The following is a 15,329-nucleotide window of genomic DNA, read 5'->3' as shown; positions in this document are numbered from 1 at the left end:
AAGTTCCCATGTGGCCTCTAGCTTCCATCCCGTGATGGTTCCACTTCACTTTAACGAGAACAATATTCTTGTTCCGTAAAACTTGAACCTTGCGATCAAGTATTTGGACTGGTTTCTCTTCATAACTTAAGTCTTGGGCTAGGACCACTTCATCGTGCTTAATCACATGCTTTGGATCAAACACATACTTTCTTAATTGAGAGACATGAAACACATTGTGCACGTCCCCAATTCTAGGCGGCAAAGCCAACCTATAGGCTACATGGCCTATCTTATCTAGGATCTCAAAAGGTCCTATATAACGGGGTCGTAACTTGCCCCTCTTTCCGAAACGTATAACTCCCTTTGAGGGAGAAACTTTGAGGAAAACTCGATCCCCAACATTGAATTCTAACTCTGATCGGCGTTTATCAGCGTAAGACTTTTGTCTATCTTGAGCTTCTTTGATTCTTTGCTTGATGTGGTCGACTTTCTCAACCATCTGTTGGACCAGTTCAGGACCTAATAGCTTTCTTTCACCCACTTCATCCCAGTAAAGTGGTGATCGACATTTTCGGCCATACAAAGCCTCATATGGAGCCATTCCAATTGTTGCTTGTTAACTGTTGTTATAAGCAAATTCCACGAGAGGTAACAAATCCTCCCAACTTCCACCTTTGTCTGCGATAATCGTTTGCAACATATCTTCTAGAATCTGAATCGTTCTTTCTGACTGCCCGTCAGTCTGAGGGTGGTACGCTGTGCTGAAGTTTAGCTGAGTGCCCATTGCTTCTTGTAAACCTTTCCAGAAACGCGATGTGAATCTGGTGTCACGATCTGATGTGATAGATACAGGTACACAGTGAAGGCGTACTATCTCTTTGACATATAACTTTGCAAGTTTCTCCAATCCAAATGTCATTTGAATTGGCAGAAAATGCGCTGACTTTGATAATCGGTCCACTATGACCCAAATAGCAGTGTTTCCACGTGCTGACTTTGGTAGGCTCACTACGAAGTCCATGTTGATGTGCTCCCACTTCCACTCAGGGATAGGTAGTGGTTGCAGCATTCCATACGGCCTTTGATGCACGGCCTTCACTTGTTGACAAGCGAGACATCGCTCTACAAACAACGCTACATCTCTTTTCATTCCTTTCCACCAGAGAATTTTCTTCAAATCCTGGTACATCTTTGTGCTGCCTGGATGTGCAGTGTAAGGAGTATCATGAGCCTCGCTCATAATCTCGTTCTTTAATTCTTCCTTATGTGGCACACACAATCTTTCACCAACCATAAGTGCGTTATCCTTGGCTTCAGTGAATCCTTTCGTTTCATTCGTTCTTGCAGCAAGACGCATCTTCTCCAAGAACCAATCTTCTCTTTGTGCTTGCACAATTCTTTCTCTCAAATCAGGTTTAGCTATCAAGGCAGCTACACAACCCGATACTTGTTGGATTTGTATACTGAAAGCAAGAACTTTATGCTTGTATACAATGATTCCTGTTATTCACTATTCTTATCTCCTATCTGATTGGTGTTCATGATTGCATATGTATGTTCTTTATCTCTGTATAAGTAGATTATATGGTGTGTTGTAGATCACAGAAGACCATATAATTGGAATAACCTTAAGAGATATAATATGATCACGGCCGAAATAACTCTAGGACAAGTTATTGGTTTAGGCTGCAGTATTGATGGAAGTAGTTTGTCTTGGCTAATTGTCTATACTGGTACGTCATTACGTATTGATAGGACCACAGTTTGAGATGTATTCTTCTATCTGACTTAAGTGAAGAATCAAGATCTCGGTGACTTATAAATCTTAATACTAATAAGTATTCAGATATATATGTTAACTCGTATATCACTTTGACTTACTATGGGTGAAAGTTATATACTAACTCGAGTACTCTGTATCTTGGGTGATAGCGGTTAATATATGATATTTGATTATCTGTATTAGTACCCGTATCCGGTATAGGATAATGACATCCCCTTAAGGAGCTTAATAAGGTTTATTACGCTAAACCCTGCAGGTTGATTAAGTTCAGGCGTAATAATAAAGTTTGAGTGGTACTGCTTAAGGAATTATTAAGAGATTAATTAATTTAAGCTGTCAGAGCTCTAATTAATTAATGGATGTCGGATATTTTAAATACGGAGATTTAATAAGTCTAAATACAAGCCCCGACTCATCACCGGCAATAAAGGGGTAAGTCAGTATCGGTTCTCTAGTAGAATGAACTGATATTTATAAATTAATTATGGTCTGGGCTGACCATGGATAAATTAATTTATTTGAGGCCCATCTTTATTCCTTGTATCTGGTCCCTGGGCTGGCCCAATGTCTCCAAGCCCTAGAAGACAGTAAAATCGGCCCTCTCATCAAAGTGGCGCCTCCTCCTTCTTTGTGTATTTTTAAATACAGCTGTCAGCTCTCAGGAAAATACACTGATAAAAATTAGGGTTTTGAGAGCAGAGGGAGGCGCAGGAACGTGATTGGCTTTCTATCTTGGGAGTTCTCATAGTTTGTTGTCCATCCAATGTTGGGAATTGAGCGGGATACAGTCGAGAAGATCAGAGCTGGAGTCTGAATCATTCGACGCGATCATCAACCATCTGTGCATCCAATTCTCAAGTAAGTATTTCCTAACACCTGTGTGCAGCTGTTAAATTCATAGGAGCATGTTAGGAATTAATCGTTGTATGATGAATTAATAATAATCCAAGAAACGATCATCGGGCAATCGAGTATTAATTCAATTTAATATTCCTTCAATTGGTATCAGAGCCCAGGATTAATTTCTTGGCTCTATTATTAATTTGTGTACGATTAATAATATGCGTTGTTTTTAACTGTCGTTGTTCTTCGTGATTTGTTGATTTGTGGAATACGTCGTTTGACGTTGTAATCGTTTTTCACCACAAGAAAATCCGTGGTTAGATTAGGATTTCAATTGTATTTTATTTTCCGTTGTAAATCTGTAAAACCGAGGAACGAAACGAGGATGACGACGAATCAATAAACGAAGAACGGTGTCAGGAGTGCGGCACGGGCTGCCGGATCATGGCGAGGCGCGGGTGATCGAGAGCGAGGGGCCGCGGGCGCCGAAGGGCAGCGCGCGCGCGGGTGCGTGCACACCGCGCGCAGCGCGCCCAGGCAGGCGACCGCGCGGCCGCTGCTGCTCCCTGGTCTGGACACGCGCTAATGGCGAGGCGGGCTCGGCTAGGGCTGGGCGAACGGCTGGAAGCAGCGGGCAGCGGCGGTGGGCGCCCGGGGCTGCGCCTGCGCGCTCTGCGCGCTGCGCGCCCGGCGGGCGGCGCGCTGCCGCTGCTGTTGTCGTCCGCTGGAGCTGCTGCCGCCGAGCGCCTGTTGCTGCTGTTGCTGGAAGCTGCCGATCGGTTGCTGGTGGCTGCGCGCGTCTGCTGCCGCTGTGCGCGAGGACCGTCGGAAGCACCGAGTGCCGGACGGTGCTGCTGCCAGCGCCGGGACGCTACGCGCGCCTTGGTTGCTGCAGCACTGGCGTGCTGCTGGGCGGCGCCGAGGGCTGCTGTGCGGCGGTGGAGGATGCAAAGGGCGGCGGCGGCTAGGGTTTCCAAACCCTAGCTGCGTCTCAAACCCTAGGGGGCCCAAACCCTTATTCCAACGACGGGCTTGAAGTTTTCGGGCCTTTTTAGTTTTTGGGCTTGTTTTTCTATTTTATTTTGTAATAGAATAGATGTTGGGTTTCCACGAATGGATCACGAAGAATTTTAATTCTTTCATTACTGTTCTTTGCATGTCGTGGTTGTTAATCCCTTATGCTCTTTACCTGCTTTTGCACGTCTTTGCTTGTTAATATTTGTTTATTAATTGCGCTTAGACGAGCATGATAGTAGGTTTGCCGTTTTCTTAAGCATGTTTTAGAATTCTGCGAGCATGATTTACATGTTGCGTTCTAGAGAAGCATGTTTAGGTTTATGTGCTTGAGCATGAACAAACCTTTTGAAAGAAAAAGACTAAGCTGTTTAATGATTTTTATAGTAATTAAAAATTATTTTAGACCTCCACATGCGGTCTCTAGACAAAGTGATTAGCAATATGAGTAAACGTCCACCCAACGTGGCTTACTTCATATTTGTTTTTCATAAGTTTGTCAGAAGAGGTTTCTATAAAAAATATTTAAACCATTAAAGTAGTGGGAGTTATGCAGTAAACGTCCACCCAACGTGGCTTACTTGTGTAATTTTCACAAGTACTTTGGAGAATGGAATTAAATAAGATAACCAAGAAAATTAAATTGAAAGCGGCATGGTCCGAGTGAGTATGCTAATTTCGAGAATTTAATTTTCAAGGTTAAAATGTGGTCATTGCTTAGATATCATATCAAGTACAATGTACAACTCCCAAAGGAGTCCCTTCTTGATGATGATATGGTCTAGTTAAGGTGCCAACTATTAATTTCCTTTGTCAAAAGGTTAAGTTGACATGGATGGAAATTAAATGACTAGGTAAATAGTCTGGTTGAGGAGTTCATGTGTAAACGTCCACCCAACGTGGCTTGCACATGGGATTCTTTGAGCCGTTGGAGGTTTCATTGATATTGTTTTATCAAAAGGTTACAATATTATTGTTACGAACTATATGCTTTTCATGTTCTTACATGTTTATTTGTTTACTTTCAGATATGTCTATGTCTCCGATTATTAACATTCTAGCAAACAATCCTCTCATCGGTCCAAATTATACCGAATGGAAACGCCATATTATGTACATACTTGACGCTGATGAGCACAGTTTTGTGCTTACTACTCCATGTCCCGCGGCCTTAACTGATGAGTCGACTGATGCGGAACGTGAGGCGCATAAAAGGTGGCACAAGTCAAATAATATGGCCAAGTGCTATATTATGATGACTATGTCACAAACTTTGCAACTCCAGCATCAGGTCATGAATGACGCGGCTGAAATCATGTTAAACCTCAAGGAGGTTTATGGGGAGTCCGAGAGGTCTGCTCGTTATAACTTGATGAGAGAAATCTTATCTTGTAAAATGAGCGAGGGCAGCTCGGTGCACGATCATGTCATGCATATGACAAATTTGTTTGACAGGCTTGATCTGCTAGGAGGGGGTATCGAAGGCGAAGCCAAAGTCGATATCATCCTCAACACTCTCCCCAAAACCTATGAGAACTTCCGACTCAACGTCGTTATGAGCAAGGCCAACTATACTCTCAATGAGTTATTGAATGCTCTAGTTTCGGCGGAGGGAGTCATGGGCACGCGCAATGGGAAAGAGGTCCTTGTTGCTGTCAAGGGATCTACTTCTTCGTCGAAAGGCGGGAAAAATAAGTGGAAAGGTCCAAAGGGCAAGCATGACCATGAGGCTAGTGGGAGCGGTAAAGCCAAAGTTGATGGCCCTAGCGGCGGCGTGAACAAGCCAACGGCCAAGGGAAAGTGCTTCAAGTGCGGCAAGGTTGGGCATTGGAAGTAAGATTGTCCAGTGCTCAAGGCAAAGGGACAAGGTACGTCACAAGTTTTAGTAACAGAAACATGTTTAGCTTCGTTTTCTACTCATTCGTGGGTAGTGGATACGGGGGCAACTGACCATGTTTGTTACACCTTGTAGGGGTTCAACCCAACAAGGGAGCTGGCAAGTGATGAGATCACCATCTCCATGGGCAATGCGTCGAAGGTCGCAGCTGTTGCTATTGGAGATTTATCTTTATGTTTTGGTGATGACATTTTAGTTTTGAGAGATATTTTATATGGGCCGGAGTTTCGGCGGAACATAATTTCTGTTTCAAAGTTGTTTTTGAATGGATATTCTGTTACTTTTGATGGGGGTGTCTCTATCATGAGAGATAACAAGATTATTTGTTCTGGAATTTTGAACAACTCTCTCTATACTATTACATGTCCAATGAATAACTCTGTCCATGTTGCATCTACATCACAAATTCTTCCAAATCCAAATAAGAGAAAATATTATTCTCATGAACAATATACACATACTTGGCACCTAAGATTAGGCCACATCAATCTAAATAGGATCCAAAGGCTCGTTTCAAATGGAATCTTGAAAGACTTTCAAGCTGTGCCATTTAGAACCTGCGAATCCTGTATAGAGGGAAAGATGACGGCAAGGCCTTTTAAGGCAAAGGGTAATAGGGCCTCGGATGTGTTAGAATTGATTCACTCTGACTTGTGTGGACCGATGTCCACTAGAGCTCGTGGAGGGTACGAGTACTTCGTCACTTTCATTGATGATTACTCAAGGTATGGGTATATTTACCTACTTCAACGCAAGTCTGAATGCTTTGAGAAATTCAAAGAATTCAAGGCGGAGGTGGAGAAGAGAACGGGTAAATCTATCAAGTCATTGCGGTCTGATCGCGGTGGCGAATACCTCGGGAACGAGTTCTTGCAATACTTGTCAGATTTTGGGATTACATCCCAATTGACTGCACCGGGTACTCCCCAACAGAACGGTGTAGCAGAGAGAAGAAACAGGACTCTTATGGAAATGGTACGATCTATGATGAGCTATGCATCATTGCCTATTTCGTTTTGGGGATATGCCTTGGAAACAGTGGTTTATTTGCTGAATCGGGTACCGTCCAAATCGGTTCCTAAAACTCCTATTGAGTTATGGTCAGGGCGTAAGCCTAGCTTGAATCATATAAAGATATGGGGTTGTCCTGCATATGTGCTAGACAAGGAAGCGAGGAAATTGGAGCCGAGATGCGAACTAATGTTGTTTATAGGATACCCTAAGGAAACGAAAGGTGGTTACTTTTATAATCCGAAGGATCAGAAAGTGGTTGTTAGCACCAACGCACGATTCTTGGAACACGATTATGAAAGTAATCACAAGTCTAAGTCCGAGATTGTCCTTCAAGAAATCGAAGGCAATGGACAGGCGATTCCATCACCCCAGCCAAGTGTGCAAGTGAATGCACCACAAGACCCTGCACAAACCATTATCACAGCTGTACCACCACCGCTTCGTCGTAGTGGGAGGGTTGTAGTTCAACCCGATCGATTTATGTTCTTGGGAGAATCTTCGGATCTTCTCCCTGTTGATGAACAAAAGGATATCGACCCTGACAACTTTAGACAAGCGATGAAAGATCAAGATGCAGATTCTTGGTACGAGGCCATGGTTTCTGAAATAGAATCCATGGGTGCTATGGATGTATACGAGAAGACCGAACTACCAGATGGCTTCTTAGCTATAGGTAGTAGGTGGGTATACAAGAGAAAGAGAGATTCGGATGGCGAAGTCGCAGCTTTTAAAGCTAGACTGGTGGCGAAAGGTTATACCCAGAAACAGGGTATAGATTATGATGAGACCTTTTCGCCAGTTGCCATGCTCAAGTCTATCCGAATACTCCTTGCCATAGCAGCCCACATGAACCTTGAGATTTGGCAAATGGATATCAAGACCGCTTTCCTAAACGGTTTCCTTGAAGAAGGAAGGGACATCTATATGCAGCAACCTGAAGGGTTTGTGAAGAAGGGCGAAGAGCATCTTGTGTGGAAGCTTAAGAAGTCCATTTATGGACTTAAGCAAGCTTCGAGGTCATGGAACAAACGTTTTGACGAGGTCATTAAATCCTATGGATTTACTCGTTGTGAAAACGAAAGTTGCGTGTACCGTTTAGATGCCAATGGTGACGTGTTTTTCCTTGCACTTTATGTAGATGATATCCTCCTCATTGGCAACAATGTTGAGCTATTATCGGACATAAAGAAGTGGTTATCCGAACAGTTTCAAATGAAAGACTTAGGAGATGCAGCGTACATCCTGGGGATCAAGGTCGTTCGTGATCGCCAGAAAAGGATGTTGAGCTTATCTCAAGCGTCTTACATTGATACTGTGATTGCTCATTTTAGCATGCAAAATGCCAAGAAAGGCTTACTACCTTTTAGACATGGCATTCCTCTGTCTAAGGACATGTGTCCTAAGACGCCTAGTGAGGTTGAGGAGATGAGGAAGATACCCTATGCTTCCGCCGTAGGTAGCCTCATGTATGCAATGTTATGCACGAGACCTGATATTTGCTATGTCGTTGGCATGGTTGCAAGATATCAGTCGAACCCTGGACCAGGACACTGGACTGCGGTAAAGCATATTCTCAAGTACCTGAAACGGACTCGAGATTATAGGCTAGTTTACCAGTCAAACAGTCTATTTCCTTTGGGTTACACCGATTCGGATTTCCAGGCTGACCGGGATGAGAAGAGATCTACCTCTGGTTATGTGTTTACCTTGGGAGGTGGAGCCGTATCGTGGCGGAGTGCAAAGCAGAAGTGCATTGCAGACTCCACCATGGAAGCCGAGTATGTAGCTGCTTCGGAAGCTGCTAAAGAGGCTGTATGGTTCCGGAACTACCTCTTGGATCTAGGAGTGGTCCCTAATTTGCCTAAGAGTATCATAATTTATTGTGATAACTCGGGTGCAGTGGCAAATTCTAAGGAACCCAGGAGCCACAAGGCGTCAAAACACATAGAGAGAAAGTACCACATCATACGAGAAATCGTAAACAGAGGAGATGTGCTAGTAGAAAAGATTGATACATTGGAGAACCTAGCTGATCCTTTCACGAAAAGCTTACCGCAAAAGACCTATGAGAAGCATGCTCGAGGGATGGGATTGCGGTTGATGCCACCCACTTAGAGAAAAACTTTCAGTATAAGTGGGAGAGATGAAGTGAAGTTTTTGTAATAGCTAGTATTTAGACACATTGTATACTAAAAGTTTTGCTTTAGTATAAGTGGGAGATTGTTGGATTTGTATACTGAAAGCAAGAACTTTATGCTTGTATACAATGATTCCTGTTATTCACTATTCTTATCTCCTATCTGATTGGTGTTCATGATTGCATATGTATGTTCTTTATCTCTGTATAAGTAGATTATATGGTGTGTTGTAGATCACAGAAGACCATATAATTGGAATAACCTTAAGAGATATAATATGATCACAGCCGAAATAACTCTAGGACAAGTTATTGGTTTAGGCTGCAGTATTGATGGAAGTAGTTTGTCTTGGCTACTTGTCTATACTGGTACGTCATTACGTATTGATAAGACCACAGTTTGAGATGTATTCTTCTATCTGACTTAAGTGAAGAATCAAGATCTCGGTGACTTATAAATCTTAATACTAATAAGTATTCAGATATATATGTTAACTCGTATATCACTTTGACTTACTATGGGTGAAAGTTATATACTAACTCGAGTACTCTGTATCTTGGGTGATAGCGGTTAATATATGATATTTGATTATCTGTATTAGTACCCGTATCCGGTATAGGATAATGACATCCCCTTAAGGAGCTCAAGAAGGTTTATTACGCTAAACCCTGCAGGTTGATTAAGTTCAGGCGTAATAATAAAGTTTGAGTGGTACTGCTTAAGGAATTATTAAGAGATTAATTAATTTAAGTTGTCAGAGCTCTAATTAATTAATGGATGTCGGATATTTTAAATACGGAGATTTAATAAGTCTAAATACAAGCCCCGACTCATCACCGGCAATAAAGGGGTAAGTCAGTATCGGTTCTCTAGTGGAATGAACTGATATTTATAAATTAATTATGGTCTGGGCTGACCATGGATAAATTAATTTATTTGAGGCCCATCTTTATTCCTTGTATCTGGTCCCTGGGCTGGCCCAATGTCTCCAAGCCCTAGAAGACAGTAAAATCGGCCCTTTCATCAAAGTGGCGCCTCCTCCTTCTTTGTGTATTTTTAAATACAGCTGTCAGCTCTCAGGAAAATACACTGATAAAAATTAGGGTTTTGAGAGCAGAGGGAGGCGCAGGAACGTGATTGGCTTTCTGTCTTGGGAGTTCTCATAGTTCGTTGTCCATCCAACGTTGGGAATTGAGCGGGATACAGTCGAGAAGATCAGAGCTGGAGTCTGAATCATTCGACGCGATCATCAACCATCTGTGCATCCAATTCTCAAGTAAGTATTTCCTAACACCTGTGTGCAGCTGTTAAATTCATAGAAGCATGTTAGGAATTAATCGTTGTATGATGAATTAATAATAATCCAAGAAACGATCATCGGGCAATCGAATATTAATTCAATTTAATATTCCTTCAATACTGTGTTTGGAGGATGAACAATCTCCAAACTGAGGGAGGCGAAGTCACGAATCAGTTCCTTCTGCTGGGTGATGAAATACCCTAGCTTAGCTTTCATCTTTCGACTCAGGGCGTTAGCTACTACATTCGCTTTTCCTGGATGATAACTGATGGTGCAATCGTAATCCTTTACTAATTCGAGCCATCTTCGTTGTCTCATGATCAAATCCTTTTGCTCGAAGAAGTACTTCAAACTTTTATGATCTGTAAAGATCTCACACCTAACTCCATAGAGGTAGTGTCTCCAAATCTTCAGCGCGTGCACGACAGCTGCTAGTTCTAAATCATGAGTCGGGTAGTTCAGCTCATGGGGCTTCAATTGACGAGACGCGTATGCTATCACTTTTTGATTTTGCATCAATACGCAACCCAATCCTAGTTTCGAGGCATCTGTATACACCACGAATTCTTCATTCTCTTCTGGTATTGCTAACACTGGTGCGTTCAGCTCTGTCTTTCAGCTCTGGCCTTCAACTCTGCTCTGCCTTCCAGCTCTGCTCTGTCCCTTCCAGCTCTGCTCAGCCTTCCAGCTCTGCTCTTTCCAGCCCTGGCTTTCCCAGCTCTGGTGATCAGCTCTGACGGTTAGCTCTGACGGTTAGCTCTGATGGTCAGCTCTGGATTTCCAGCTCTGGCTTTTAGCTCTGCACTCTTGCTACTCTGCTCTGCTCTTCACCCCCAACCTCTGAACACCTCACGATTCTCTCTTTCTCAGCCTGTAACACCCCGTACTTTTCCTTATGTTGTGATATAGTGTCTTAGCACTATTGAGAGTACTGAGATGTCGAGATGCGAGACTACTTTTTTTTTGTGACCAGATAAGACATTATGTCTTTTAAATAGTGATACGAGTGAATAAACCGATGATGGAGTTAGAGTGATGAGATTCGAGAAATGAGCTGAGATAGAGATGCTGATTGAATTGAGTTAAGATTTTATTTTATTTCCGACTACCGGGAATAGAATTACCGGATATTGAGTTATCAGAGTTTGACTGTCCTATTAAGAAAATAGGAATAATGAGTTGGAAATAGAGCCGAGAAAGAAAGAGTGAGAACCTTGATGAAAAGAGTCGGTCCGAGAGACGTCTAGTTGTTTGTTTTGCCGACTGCTTTGATGTGACATTATGTGAATTTACGTGACTGATTGATTATGTGATTTTCGTGATGTGTGTCACTGTGACCGAGTTATTATGATTTTTATTTGAGACTTTAGCATTTGGAATTTTGATTAAGTTTCCAAAGCAAGTATGGTTTATTTTTATCGAGAAATCGAATGATGCCGGTTTATGAAAATTTTTCCAAGCATAATATTTTTAAATTATTTTTCCTATGATGAGGAATATTATAATTGAGTGAGTGCACTAATATTAGTGCTATAATTATTTTATTTTGGGTCACATGAATAATTATACTATGGTACTTTATTAATGAGTAATATTTCCATAGTTTTTGTGATTATTATTTAATCACCCTTCTCACACTTTATTTTAATTCTCTCTACCATATGTTATATGCCTAAATTTTGCTAAGTATAGAATTGAGAGAGTAGAGAGTTGAGAGTATATTATGGAGAGAGTAAGGATTGATAGTGTAGAGATTAGAGAGAGATTAGAGTGAGAGAGAGATCAAAGGCATTAATTGCCAATATTCTTTAAGATTTGCAAAATCTCTATAAGATCATCTAAATCTTGCAAATCCATTCATATCTCTCAAGCAACTCTCTCTCTCCTTCATCCTCACCAATCGGCCACCTCTCTCTCTCCTTTCTCTCTCATAATTCCTCCATTGTCAACCATTGGAGAGACCTCCGAAGCTTCACCAAAATATGCCAAACACATAAATCACCAACAAAATTCCACCTAAACACCTCCTATCAACTTGAATCCAAGGAAATCCTTGAAGATTGGCTTCAAGACTAGTGAGAGAAAGTTTGTTTGTTGGTGAAAAACTTGAGTAAGTGATCTCTATATTCATAGATTAAACTTGTATGATGATATATATGAGTATATTTGAAGGATTGAAGCAAGAAAATCACCCCCTCTTTTATTCTTCAAGATTTTCGAAAATTTGGGTGTTCTACCCTTCAAAAAATTTTCTTCTTCTTTCCTTGAATAGAAGTGAGAAAAATGATCTATGTGATGTTTGGTAATGATTTGTGTGTGTTTTGAAAAGCTATGCCTTGTGAGGTAAAAATTTGGTTGAGTTAGTTTACCCCAATTTGGGAATTTTTGAGTTGATGATCAAGGTGATGGATTGATGATGTATATGAGTCCATGAGATGTATATGATGATGATTAGTGGAGTAAATTGAGCATATGATGTCAAATGATGATTTTGATATGAGTTAGTTTACTAAAATTAGGGCTATGTGTATCTATGCTCTAATTTATAAAATTGATGGAGTATATGTGAGTTTAAATGACTAAAATTGATAGATATATGATGAGATTAAAGATCCATGCGAGTTTATAAAATTTCAAAGAGTTTAGTTTAATAAAAATTAGGACTTTCTTGTATATATGTCTATTAAGTGTTTTGGCTTAAAATATAGGTAATTGAACATGATGTTAGTGTTTTAATATGTTTGATTAAGTCTTTTCTAAGCTAAGTAAAATTTTGACTTGAGTTAGTTTATGAGAATTTTTGAGTTTTCATATCTTGAGAAGTCAATGATTGATAACATGAGGTCTAATTTGCTTTATGACCATTATGTGAAAGTTGTCATGTTTTTGTTGAGAGTTTATGTGGATATATGAGTTTTTATTAGAGTTTAGTTGGCATGATTATAGGGGATTTATTTGTGTAAAATGAGTTACATGATGTATGAAGTCATTAATGAATGATTGAATGATATTGAGCATGAAATTGAAAAGAGGATTGAATTGATACGTTTGTAGAAACGTTTTCCTTGAGATTTGAGTTTATGATGTAAGAGGAGATTTGAGATTGAGTATGATGAGTATTTTAATGTTTTTGAATGTTTTTTAGTGTTATATGTGTTTAAAATGAGCTTTGATTGGTTTTCTTTGAAGGAATGTTGAATTGAGCATTTAAGAGTTTGAGATGAAATTTTGGTGATTTTTCGTAGGCTACTGACCTACTGTGATCGACGGGTTGTCGATGTCTAATGGCTTTGAAAATTTTACAGAATTTCCCTACATGCGTCTTGAGAATACCGGTAAAATTTCAAGTCATTTGGACTTGATTTACTAGTTTTATAAAATTCAAAACCAAATCTGCACATTTCTACCGGGAATTTCAGAGAACAGGGGACAAAGTCATTCATTTCAGTAGCTTCCTGTGTGATCTAGATTTCCAAATTTTTATGGTATCAACCTTACTGTATGGGCTAGATATCCACCAAATTTGAGCTCAGTTTGACAACGTTTACTATTTTTCAAAAATCAATGTTTCCGATTGCTCAAAACTGCCGAATATGGTAGACCGTGGTAAAAACGCCATATCTCCCAAACCACTTTGAGTTTCTGACTCTACTTTTTTTTAAATGACACTAGACTCAAATACCTTTCTTTTGGTATGAGTCTGGAGTCCAGGAGATGTCGGAGTCATAACGTGTTAAATTTTGAAGTCGAGTCAGTGGGAAAACAGAACATGATTTGTTGATGTTTGATTGTATTTTCTTATGTGCCTTATGTGTTTATGTTGCCTAAGTGTTTTAATGAGATTAGACGAGTCTTATATGGGAGATAAATCGAGACTTAGAACCATGATTTTCTTGAAACCTATCCTTGGACTTAAGAATTTGAAATGAGTGAAGAAGTTATGTAGAGTCGATTAAGAGATAGAATATAAGATAAAGCATGAGTTAAGGCATGAGTTTTCGTCGTTAAGTTCTAATCGAGATTCATTATTTGACATGAACTTTCGACAATGACGATGATCCCTGAAGACACGAGCAGAGCAGGGAAGTAAGTAACTCCGCTTTGACGGGAGTTTTTGAGTAAGGTCTTCAGGTGGGCAATATTTTGAGTATATGTTTATCATATGAGCTTTCTAAAATGATTTTATGATGTTATGAGATTAACAAATGCTTTGAGATAAATGATATTTGAGAACTGTTTGACTTGCCAATTTTTGATGTTGAGCTTGTATGTTACCATCTACTGATGAGACGAATTCGGTCCTGCCACAAACGGGATTTTGTGCACAGAGGTGACTGTGAGCCGTCTTCGGGTCGGCCGGTCACGGTACTCGAGAGGGAGGCCTACTTCTCGGTACCTTTGGTGATAAATTGTAGATGTGGTACTTACATGTTGAGTATTTTGATTGCGCAATCGTTCATTTGATATTTATGATGCATATGTTTGAGATTCAGCTTTCACAGGTTTATTTATACTAAAATCCCTGTGATTTGCTTAAAACTGTGGCAAGTTCAATTTATAGCTCTAAGAGCACCTTTCTTGTTTTTCGGCGTTTGCCCACTGAGTATTATGTACTCACGCCCTGCATATATTTCTAAATGTGCAGGCTAAGCGAGGAGCGAGATTGGTCTGGTGCTGGCGGGGAATTGTTAGAGGATGTATTTACTTTATCGTATTTCTATTTTGACGATAAAGTCTTGTTGATTGATATACTTTGATTTTCTTTTGAATTTAAGCAATGTACTCACGGTTATATGTCTTCATACATATAATCGGTTCACCTTTTGCTGCGATACTCTGCATATTGTGATTCCTTACGAAAAATGAGCGATACCCGTTTTGTTTTTGATTTTGAAATTCCTGATAATTAAAAAGTTATAACGACATTGACGAAATTACCCTTGGGTTCATTTATGATAATTTCCTTAACACCTTTTGATGCGAGCTTCCGCTTGATGTTCGACCTATCCTTCTTATCTTTTATTCTTTTAAAAATAGTCGTATCGATACTCGTACCCCACTATCACTAGTGTCGGGTTTTCGGGCTGCGACAGGGTGGTATCAGAGCAGGTCATCTGCTCTGAGTCTATTGCTTGACTGAGTTGAACCTTTGATTGTTTCTACTCTTTCAAAATTGAGTACTAGCCTAATTTGAATTCTTAGGCTAATTTGAGAGAGTCAGTTCGAAACAGAACCCCAGCACCCCATCTCCTCCGGCTTAACGAGGTAAGAGGTTGATGTTGTTTCTTGTTGCTTTCCTGTTGAGAGCTGAGTTTGATTCACTAATGAGTCATGTATTGTTTTAATGACGAAATTGTT

At 40.4% G+C, this 15,329-nt stretch overlaps 1 long non-coding RNA gene across 1 annotated transcript; it reads left to right on the top strand.

Moving 5' to 3' along the window:
• Nucleotides 1-11,551: 11,551 nt before the first annotated feature.
• LOC130999000 (uncharacterized) lies at nucleotides 11,552-15,103 on the top strand. The gene is made up of 3 exons (XR_009093373.1): nucleotides 11,552-12,081; nucleotides 14,039-14,102; nucleotides 14,617-15,103. It is a non-coding gene; the product is annotated as an uncharacterized LOC130999000 (long non-coding RNA).
• The last annotated feature ends 226 nt before the right edge of the window (nucleotides 15,104-15,329 follow it).

The sequence above is a fragment of the Salvia miltiorrhiza genome, chromosome 8 (assembly GCF_028751815.1).
Source record: "Salvia miltiorrhiza cultivar Shanhuang (shh) chromosome 8, IMPLAD_Smil_shh, whole genome shotgun sequence".
NCBI classification, from domain to species: domain Eukaryota; kingdom Viridiplantae; phylum Streptophyta; class Magnoliopsida; order Lamiales; family Lamiaceae; genus Salvia; species Salvia miltiorrhiza.
The sequence above is the reverse complement of the archived record's forward strand: the minus strand, read 5'-3'. Positions and strand labels throughout refer to the sequence as shown.